This window comes from Atractosteus spatula (assembly GCF_055471065.1).
Source record: "Atractosteus spatula isolate fAtrSpa1 chromosome 10 unlocalized genomic scaffold, fAtrSpa1.hap1 SUPER_10_unloc_8, whole genome shotgun sequence".
NCBI lineage: Eukaryota > Metazoa > Chordata > Actinopteri > Semionotiformes > Lepisosteidae > Atractosteus > Atractosteus spatula.
In genome coordinates, this window is record NW_028296628.1 from 321,953 (window position 1) to 330,426 (window position 8,474).

The 8,474-nt window shown below is 49.8% G+C and overlaps 1 non-coding gene and 1 pseudogene across 1 annotated transcript; one reads left to right on the forward strand and one right to left on the reverse strand.

Moving 5' to 3' along the window:
• Nucleotides 1–7,049: 7,049 nt before the first annotated feature.
• LOC148811583 (U1 spliceosomal RNA) lies at nucleotides 7,050–7,213 on the forward strand. The gene has a single exon (XR_016086383.1). It is a non-coding gene; the product is annotated as a U1 spliceosomal RNA (small nuclear RNA).
• Nucleotides 7,214–7,837: 624 nt separating this feature from the next.
• Nucleotides 7,838–7,956, reverse strand: LOC148811584 (5S ribosomal RNA; annotated as a pseudogene).
• Nucleotides 7,957–8,474: the final 518 nt, after the last annotated feature.

Sequence of the window (8,474 nt, forward strand, 5' to 3'; positions counted from 1 at the left end):
TGCGTAAAGTAGTATCATATGGCCCTGACACGCACCCCTCCACTCTCTGCATAAAGCAGTGTCGTCTAGCCCTGACATCCCATCCCCACCACTCTCTGTGTAAAGCACTGTCGTATGGCCCTGACATCACACCCCCACCACTCTCTGAGGAAAGCACTGTCGTATAGCCCTGACACCCACCCCTCCACTCTCTGCAGAAAGCAGTGTCGTCAAGCCCTGACATCACACCTCCACCACTCTCTGCGTAAAGCACTTTCATATAGCCCTGAGACCCACCCCTCCACTCTCTGCGTTAAGCTGTGTTGTCAGGCACTGACATCCCACTCCCGCCACTCTCTGCGTAAAGCACTGTCGTATGGCCCTGACATCCCACCCCCGCCACTCCCTGCGTAAAGAAGTGTCGTATGGCCCTGACACCCACCCCTCCACTCTCTGCATTAAGCAGTGTTGTCAGGCCCTGACATCCAATCCCCGCCACTCTCTACGTAAAGAAGTGTCGTCAGGCTCTGACATCCCACCTCCTCCGCTCTCTGCGTAAAGCAGTGTCGTACGACCCTGACATCCCACCATCGCCTCTCACTGTGTAAAGCAGTTTCGTATGGCCCTGACACCCACCCCGCTACTCTCTACGTAAAGAAGTGTCGTATGGCCCTGAGACCCACCCCTCCGCTCTCAGCATAATGCAGTCTCGTCAGGCCCTGACATCCCACCCTCATCACTCTCTGCATAAAGCAGTATCGTCAGGCCCTGACACCCCACCCCTGCCACTCTCTGCGTAAAGAAGTGTCGTATGGCCCTGACACTCACCCCTCCACTCTCTGCGTTAAGCAGTGTTGTCAGGCCCTGACATCCCTCCCCCTCCACTCTCTGCGTAAAGCACTGTCGTATGGCCCTGAAATCCTGCCTCCTCTGCTCTCTGCGTAAACCACTGTCGTCAGGCTCTGACATCCCACCCCCACCACTCTCTGCATAAAGAAGTGTCGTATGGCCCTGACACCCCACCCCCTGCACTCTCTGCATAAAGCGGTGTCTTACGGCCCTGACATCCAACCCCCGCCACTCTCTGCGTAAAGCAGTATCGTCAGGCCCTAACATCCCACCCCTGCTAATTTCTGCGTAAAGCAGTATCGTCAGGCCCTGACATTCCACCCCTGCCACTCTCTGCGTAAAGAAGTGTCGTATGGCCCTGACACCCACCCCTCCACTCTCTGCATAAAGCAGTGTCGTAAAGCCCTGAAATCCGACCCCCACCACTCTCTGCGTAAAGCAGCATCGTCAGGCCCTGACATCCCACCCCCACCACTCTCTGCGTAAAGCACTGTCGTATAGCCCTGACATCCCACCCCCTCCAATCTCTGTGTAAAGCAGTGTCGTACGACCCTGACATATCTCCCCCACCACTCTCTGCGTAAAGCACTGTCGTCAGCCTCTGACATCCCACCCCCACCACTCTCTGCGTAAAGCAGTCTTATGGCCCTGACACACACACCTGCCACTCTCTGCATAATGCAGTCTCATCGGGCCCTGACATCCCACCCCCGCCACTCTCTGCGTAAAGCAGTATCATCAGGCCCTGACATCCCACCCCCACCACTCTCTGCGTAAAGCAGTCGTGTTGCCCTGACACCCACCCCCTCCACTCTCTGTGTAAAGCGTTGTCGTATGGCCCTGACATCCCACCTCTTCCGCTCTCTGCGTAAACAGTGTCGTACGACCCTGACATCCGTCCCCCACCACTCTCTGCGTAAAGCAATGTCGTATGGCCCTGACATCCAACCCCGCCACTCTCTGCGTAAAGCAGTATCGTCAGGCCCTGACATCCCACCCCTGACACTCTCTGCGTAAAGAAGTGTCGTATGGCCCTGACACCCACCCCTCCACTCTCTGCGTTAAGCAGTGTTGTCAGGCCCTAATATCCCACCCCCTCCACTTTCTGCATAGAGCAGTGTCTTATGACCCTGACATCCCATCCCCACCGCTCTCTGTGTAAAGCACTGTCGTATGGCCCTGACATCCCACCCCCGCCACTCTCTCCGTAAAGAAGTGTCGTCAAGCCCTGATATCCCACCTCCGCCACTCTCTCCGTAAAGAAGTGTCGTATGGCTCTGACATCCCACCCCCGCCACTCTCTGCGTAAAGCAGTAATTAATTAATAATTATAATTGCTTACACTTACATAGTGCTCTTTTGGACACTCCACTCAACCCGCTTTACAGGCAATCGTGTCTCCCCTCCACTACCAAACAATGTGCAGCATCCACCTGGATGATGCGACGGCAGCCATAGTGCACCAGAATGCTCACCACACATCCGCTATTAGTGGGGAGGAGAGCAGAGAGTAATGAAGCCAATTCATATATGGGGATTATTAGGAGGCCATGATTGGTAAGGGCCAATGGGAAATTTGGCCAGGACGCCGGGGTTATACCCCTACTCTTTTCGGGAAACACCCTGGGATTTTTAATCACCACAGAGAGTCAGGCCCTCGCTTTTACGTCTCATCCAAAGGATGGCACCTGTTTACAGTATAGTGTCCCCATCACTATACTGGGGCATTAGGACCCATGTGGACCACAGGGTGAGCGCCTCCTGCTGGCCCGACTAATACCTATTCCAGCAGCAACCTTTCCCAGGAGGTCTCCCATCCAGGTACTGACCAGGCTCACACCTGCTTAACTTCAGTGGGTTGCCAGTTGTTAGTTGCAGGGTGATATGGCTGCTGGCAGAGTCAGGGTCAGAGTTAGGGATGATCGTCACTATCGTCAGGGTTAGGGTTAGGTGCGATCGTCGGGTTTTGTCAGGGTTAGGGTTAGGGTTTGGTACGATCGTCAGTATCGTCAGGGTTAGGGTTAGGTGCAATCGTCAGTATCGACAGGGTCAGGGTAGGGAAACAAAGCTCTTTCTCCCAGATTTTCTCTAAGAAGGGACCATCTGGGACAAGGAGTGTTGCACTCTCCTTCCAACGACTGAAACCCTCCCAGTTTATTTTCTGATGTTCAGGCCTTGTGGAAAGGTAATATGAAGTCTTTTGATCCACTCCGTTTCCTTTTTCTTTCTTTCCATCTCTGTCCAGTTGGGGTTGCTCTCCAGTCCTGTGGCCTCCAGCGCTTCCAGCCCGTGCTGTAGGAAGTGTGCCACCAGGTGAGTCCTCCTTTCCCGCTGGTTCCGGATGTTGTACCTGTGTTGTGCCAGTCGGGTTCGGATGGAGTTACCCGTTTCCCCCACATAGGTCACCCCGCATGTTTTGCACTGGATGCCATAGACAGCATTATTGGTGTTTTCTGAGAGCACCCTTTGCAACTGGAAGATTTCTTTGGTTTTGTTGTTTTGGATCGTTGTTTTCTGTTTGAAGTGTTTGGCTTTTGGTGTATTTGATCTGTTTTGTACTGGTTTTAGTTTGCTTTGGACTAAATAATCCTGTAGGTTTTTGTTTTTTCGTTATGCAGATATGATTTTGTGTTCCCTCAGTAGGTTTGTGTTTTCTAATATCGTGGTGAATGTAGACTTTAGTTTTTGGTTGGTTATTCCGCTGAGTTGGGAGTATGTTGTGATGAGGGGGATTATTTTGCTGTCATCAGGTGTTTTTCTGTTTAGAAATGTTTGTGCCACATTTCTGAGGAATCTTTGTGTATATCCTCTCGGGCGTAGAGCTTGGGCTTGGAAGAGTGTGTGTTTGGCTTCCTCAAAGTCTTGTTGTTGTGTGCAGATTTTGTGGAAGCGTAGGAGTTGTGATTTTCCCAGTCCTTTGAAAGTATGTTTTGGGTGGAAGCTGTCTTTGTGCAGTAAGCCGTGTGTGTCCGTGTCTTTGAAATATACCTTGATGTCCAGTTTGCCTGTGTTGTTGAAGGAGGAACCCTTGTATGTGGTGGTGTCTAGGAAGTCTATCTGGTTTTCATGCTTGGTGTATTTGAGTTTAATGGACCTGTGGTGTGTGTTGAGAGTGTTAATGAATTCTTGAAAGGACTGTGGGCCGTGCGTCCACGTTCCCCAGATGTCGTCAAGGTACCTGAAGTAGTGTGTAGGTTTGTGTGTACATTTTGGGAATACTGTGGCTTCCCAATGGGCCATATAGATGTCAGCATAGGCCGGAGCAAAGCGTTTCCCCGTAGCAGTTCCTTTTATTTGTAAGTAGTATTGCTCTTCAAATTCAAAATCGTTTTTGTTGAGGCTAATTTCCAATAGCTTCAGAATTTGTGTTTCTGGTCTGTTGCGGTCAGAGTATTTGAGAAATACTGCTTTCAGTCCCTCCGTAGTTTCAATGTTGGTGTATAAACTGTCAATGTCAATGGTGAACAGGAAGGCTTCCTGTTGTATTGTAGCATTTTTGACTTCGGCTACAAAGTCATAGGTGTCTTTGATGTAACTTGGGTGGTGTTTAGAAATGGGGTTGAGGAAATGGTCTAGATATTCTGCTATTCTGTAGGATTCACTGTTGCAGTCGGACACTATGGGCCTCCCAGGTGGAATTTCGTAGTGGAGTGGCCATGTTTCTGGGGCTTTATGAATTTTTGGGAGGAGGTAGAAAATCCTCGGTCGTGGTGATTCCTCTCCTCTTAGGTAGAATGCCTGTTTTTTGGTTAGGTGTTTTAATTCAACCAGAGTTTGTAGGATTTGCCCTATTTCTAGTGCTGTTTGTTTGTACAGCGGTTCTTCCAATGTAGTATAGTGTTTCTGATTATTTAATTGTCTGTGTGCTTCTGCAATGTATTTTTCTCTATCCATGATAACTATTGCACTCCCTTTGTCTGCTGGTTTTATGACTATATGTTTGTTTTCCTTTAAATGTTTTAAGGCTACGGGTTCCTCCTTTGTTATGTTGTGTGAGTCCCTGTATGGTCGGAGTTTTTGTAGAATTCTGTTGTCCTCTTGAATTATTTCCTGGATTTCTGGTGGCAGTTGGTTTTCCCTTGGTTCCCAACTGGATTTAGGCAGGAAGGGAACCCTTTCTGTGTCGGTGTCTTTATCCTCAAAGAAGGCGGTCAGTTTAAGGCGACGGTGGTATTGTCGGATTTTGCTTTTCAGTCTGGTTTTCTAACCTTTCTTTGTCCCTACTGTGGGGACAAATGATAAGCTCGTATTGAGGAGGTTTATTTGTTCAGTTGTGGGGTGGAAGTTGTTGCTTAGATTTACAATATTTTTGTTGTTCTTGTCCCCATCTTGTTCTGCGGCTTTGGGGCTTACCAGTTTAAATGTTGTGACCAGTGGTCTAGCATTTTTTTAGCTGTTGCGGTGGTCCAGTGAATTCCATCTCTTTCTGTCTTGAAAAGAGCTTCTTCCAGTTTGGGGAGGTATGGCATGTTTTGCTGTATGTGATTGTTTATTGTGTCCAGGTTTTTCCTGGTCTCTGGAGTAATTAATCAGTGGGATGTATATTTCTGCAGATGGGAAGGTTCCCTTAGCCTCCCGTAGCATCTGTCATAGTTGTTTGATAGCTGTTTCCTTTGCTTTTTGTGCCTTGTTATTGATTCCAAAGGATAGAATGATTTTCTCCACTACTGTGTTCCGGGGGGTGTGTTGTAGGAGGTTTGCTGCATTGTAAAATGATGCTCCTGGGTAGCTTTCTATCTGTAGATCTGGATTTTCATAGGGGGGTATTCTTGATAAATTGGAGTCCCCTATGCAGAGCCAGCGTTTGTGGGTTTCCAGCTTCCTGTCCATTAGCTTTCTTGTGGTCTTGTCATGTCGGTGTGGTCTGTATCTTGGTTGGGCTGGTGCTGGTGTGGGGGGGTAATAGTCGGGGTCGGAGTCAGGGTTAGGATCAGGGTTAATGTCAGGGTTAAGATTAGGGTTAGGGTTAGGACCAGGGTCAGGGTTAGGATCAGGGTTAATGTCAGTGTTAGTATTAGGGTTAGGGTAGGGGAACAAAGCTCTTTCTCCTAGATTTTCTCTAAGAAGGGACCATCTGGGACAAGGAGTGTTGCACTCTCCTTCCAACGACTGAAACCCTCCCACTTTATTTTCTGATGTTCAGGCCTTGTGGAAAGGTAGTATGAAGTCTTCTCTGTCTTCTTGCTTCTCTGCTCTCTTCGGATCCTTTGTGGCCTGGGGATTGGAGGAAAGTAATCTATTTCTGGAGTATATGCTCTGGCTCTCATGGGGCCAGATTTCTGGGTTGGATGTCTGCTTTCCCAGTGTCTCTTCACTGGTTCTGGAAGGGATTCTGCCTGGGTTACGTATGTCTCTTCTGAGCCATTTACCTCTTCCCTGATTAGTGTGTCGAGTATTTGGAATCTGTTTGGAGACGTGGGGATAGTGGATTCCTTGTTGCTAAGTGTAGCAGTAACCATAGCTTGTGTATGGTCCAACGTGTCCTTCTGTATTTTCCTCCCATAATTTTTCTTTGCCCAGTTGGAGGCAACCGCGAAAGCTTGTTCCCAGCCGGGAAGCTCCAGGTCCTCCAGTCGTCTGGACAGATGTGTGAGAGTTTCCTCGTAGTGCTCTTCGAGGATCTGCAATGTGGTGTGGAGCCAGTTTTTGGCATTGCTTACTAGCTTCAAACATGTGAGTTCGGTTGGGTTGGCCGGTCTTATGAGGTGCTTGAGTTCCTCTGTCTTCCGTCGTAGGCTGGCGGGTGCCTGGTTCTCCCCTCCGGAAACTGCTGTGTTTTTTAGGTGGTTGACTGTCTGGATCATTTTGTAGATGATCCTGGTTCCTAGTTGGAAGGTATCCTGTCTGTTTGATGTGTCTGATGTGGTGTGGTTTGGTGTGTAGGCGGTGTGGGTGGCGGTGTGGGGAGTGACCGTAAGGCAGCGTGCGTTGTCAACTCTGGGTTGACGCATACCATAACGATCCATACTTAAAAAAATAAAAAAAGCTTCGTTCATAAAGCTTCGTTGGCACCGTTAGGTTTCCACTGTTAGGCAATTTACCTCTGTAGAGTCTATGGCTCCGTGAAAAGGCAATCTTGCTTTTCTTTGTGTCGCGGCGTTTCGACCTGCCTGGGTCTTCTTCAGGCGTTGTTATGCGGTGGCGATGCGGGGCGAGGAGCTGGTCTAGGCTGCGCGCTTTTTGCTGTGGGTGCGGGCCACTTGCAGGGGCTTGTACAACTCATACTTACCTGGCAGGGGAGATACCTTGATCAAGAAGGAGGTTCACCCAGGGTGAGGCTCGGCCATTGCACTCCGGCTGTGCTGACCCCTGCGAACTCCCCAAATGTGGGAATCTCGACTGCATAATTTCTGGTAGTGGGGGACTGCGTTCGCGCTCTCCCCTGATGTGCTTGGTCCATATCGGATACGGAAGAGTTACGACACCACAAGCTGCGATAGAATCCCAGTTCGAAAGGAGTCGATGCCACTGCTGGTTCCCGGTTTCTTTTAGTTAGAGGTCCGGAGAAGCATTTCAAGCTGGTTACACTACTCCTTCCGGACATTCATTCCCTTTTCAAAGTCAGTCGTTTTGCTGTAATCTGCATTATTTAGGCTGATTATCGAGGTTAGCCTTTATTTGGTCATGGGGGCCTCGGTACTGTATGCTAATTCTCAAGACAGTTTCACCCGTTTTCTGATTGCTAGGTTCTGTAGCAGTGCAGACATGTCAAACAGTGAATGGCTGTACCTCTATTGTATCCGTGCTCAATGAATGAAATCAGTAATAAATGAATATATGTATAGTTATACGAAAAACAAGTGGTTTATCGACTCATCTTCATTTGCAGATTTAGAGGCAGCTTCGATATTTGTTTTACAAACGGGTTTTTTTTTTTATATGGGTCACACACATGCCATAGCAACAAAACATCTCTAGAGATGAGGCTATAGATCACCTTTCCATCCTCCAGGTTTTCCTCCCAAAGCCTACGGTACCAACGGCGACCCCTGCTGGCCGAGAGAGCAAAAGCTTGCAGCCCCTGGCATTCCCAGGCGGTCTCCCATCCAAATACTAACCAGGCCCAACCCTACTCAGCTTCCGAGATCAGACGAGATCAGGCGCGTACAGGGTGGTGTGGCCGCAAGCGAAAGCCATGACGCCTGACTCGCTACTTGAAGCTGTGTGTGGCTGGGGCTCCGTGCCCCCCGAGCGGGACTGAAGGATCGTTCGTGTGCAACTCTTTGGAAAGGAGCTTCTTTCCAAATCGCATTGCGTACCTGGATGTTGGCGAATGTGCTCCCTTGTGTTGGCTTGTCCCGCACTGGAGGAGAACAAACAAACTGCTCGGAGGAGCACAAGGCAAGTCTTCACAAGACAAAAACCTCCAGTGCACAGCACTCTGAAAACATTTCTGGGCTGTCGCGTGTTTATTTCAGCACATAAAGCGCACCAGTCCAACACGTCGGCCGGGCGCGCGGCGCCTCCGCCCTCTTGTGGCCTTGCGGCGTCAGAGCAAGAGGCTCCTTCTCGCTGCCTTTCCGCTGTGTTGCAGAGCCCCGAGAGGGAACCTGGAGCGCACACTTTGCGGGGGGCGGGGGACCGCGTTCGCGCTCTGCCCCCGGTCTCTTGCGCAAGTACTAAATCTCACGGCGCCAGCCAGCGGC